The sequence below is a fragment of the Cryptomeria japonica genome, chromosome 3 (genome assembly GCF_030272615.1).
Source record: "Cryptomeria japonica chromosome 3, Sugi_1.0, whole genome shotgun sequence".
In the NCBI taxonomy this organism is placed as follows: domain Eukaryota; kingdom Viridiplantae; phylum Streptophyta; class Pinopsida; order Cupressales; family Cupressaceae; genus Cryptomeria; species Cryptomeria japonica.
In genome coordinates this window covers 830,010,832-830,013,279 of record NC_081407.1, presented here as the reverse complement: position 1 = coordinate 830,013,279, position 2,448 = coordinate 830,010,832, and positions in this window count along the sequence as shown.

Here is a 2,448-nt window from a genome sequence, read left to right as displayed (position 1 = left end):
TGAAAATTTTCTTTGTATGCTGTCTTTTATATTGATTTTTGATTATTGTCCCTCTAAGTAACTCAAGGAAGTCTATTGTGACTAAGAGAAGCAAGGATTGGGGGTGTAATATTTTATTTGTTTTCTGCTTGTAGGAATGATCTCGATGATCTGGAAACATATAAATTAGTTGCGTGTCTATGATAAGAGCCTTCACATTAAGGTGAAATTGCCTCACATACCTCGACTCCGCTTATTTGTATGCTACAGGGAGGTCCATATCATTTCTTTGTCTATTTTGAGGGAATTTCTTTATGATGCAATTCGGGTCCCTACAAAATCTATCCAAGGATATGAACAAAAAAAGGGTCATTGCGGACCAGATAACTAATATTGCACATTGAAAAAGAAAGGAACTCTAACCTGCCTGTTGTGTTCATTATGCTCAGTGATGAATCTTAAGTATTTTAAATCTAGTGACTAGGTTTAGGTTATATTTTGCACATCATTTTGCATTTCATTCTGCATTTTTGTGAATCTAGATTGATTTCGGTATAGTAATAATCTCCTTATCTTATGAATGAGAGCTGAGAGCATCATCATTTCTTACACTAGGTGGTCTTTTTTTTTTTTTTTTAAATATCATTATTTCTTTGATCGAGTACTTGTGTTTGAGATGTTTAGCTGCATACATAACATTTCATATATATTCATTCATTCATTCATTTTATTATTAAATCATTTGCATTCATCTTATTGCATAGAAAAAATAAATAAAAAAATTGCACTACTCATTTTCATTCATTTATTTGCATATGAAAAGAAACAAAAACATAGACATTCATTATCATTTGCAATACATACATTCATGCTGAAAGAAATACATACATGTAGAATAAAGCATATAGAAACATCTCATAATCGAATTGACACAAGTATAATGAAGTCAAATCGGATCTCGTATATATATCATCTCAAGTCTAAGAGTACAAAATGATCTCTAATGACATGTACAAACTCCCATCGGAGAAAGAATCATATTGGCTCCAAAAAATGGGTGTGTCTACAAAAAATATCCTAGCTACAAAAAGAATCATCTAGTTGGCACCCTCTCCCTCATCACCTGGTGGAGGAGGAGGAGCCTGATGCCCGGGATCCTAGCGCGGTGCTCATGCTCCCTCCAATCTAGCCATATACTGTGAATAGGGTTGCACCTACTGTGCAACAGGAACTGTGACACTATATGCCGCCACATAATATGCAGCCCTACTACTCTGGAACAGCACCTCCTATCGAAGAGACTCTATCTCTTCTCTCGAATCAGCTCTCAATGCTGTGATCTGGTGATCACGCTCTGCCCTAACCTCGACTAGCTATCGGTCTCACTCCGCCAGCTGAGTCTGAGCCACTATTAACTATGACTATAGCTTTGCAAGGCGTGCTCTCATTGACTAGCCCATATTAGCCCCCTGCTCTCTCGCAATCTCTCCACCACCATCTCCACTTGTGGCTCCACCCTGCTCATCCTGCTGCTACCGAACCTACCTCGGAGCTGCTCGCTCCTCCTCTCCACCACCCAACCTCATGCCTACTCTCCCAAGGGATCCACCCTCACCCCTCTGCTATCCAACATCAGCTCACACTCTACTACTACTAGCACTAGGGTCACCACGAGTCCATCATGGAGCATCTGGTCTCTGTGCCTATCCCTGTGTCAATGCGGGGGCATCATCCTCCACATCCTCAATATAAGGAGCATGCTCCCCAGGATCTATAAACTGAAGGAATGGATGCTATTGAAAGTAATCCCTATACTGGGGCAATACCCCCGCATGTGCTATATCCTTCAGGTAATCCCACCTCAGTCGATGTAAACCTATCAGCTCCTACATCACTAAAGCATAGGATAGCCTAGGTGATCATCCCTGTCTCTCCTCATTAGCGTATCGAGCATACGTTGTATACTCTTGAGAGATCCCCTGTAGTCGGCTGTACTACCTCATCACTCGTGAAACGATGCATCGCTCCACAATAGTATGTGATCTCCCAATCAGTGGGCGTGTGACAAAAAGATCTCTCCACACCGCCCGCCAGTCATCCCATGACTCCAACCACCAGTACGGTCTCCAAATAACAGCTATCAGATCATCTAGCAGTCATCGCCAAAAGTCTGTCTTGCCCAGATGGGACTGCATAATATATCTGGCATACCTGTAGATAATAGGCTACCCGGGCTCTCTGCTATCATCAACTATCAACCAACAAATGAGAAGGTGCTCCCAAGCCCACACCTATAAAATGTAAACCCCTGTAGCCATGCTCTGTCCATCTTTGTAGACAATCTCATGCATCTCCTGATACATGTGAGCCAGTAAGCAAGAGCCCCAGCCAAGTCTCTGAGGGGTCTCTATCAACCTCTCTAGCATACGGCCCCATCCGCTTTGAAAACCCTATTGCCCTCTGTCTAGC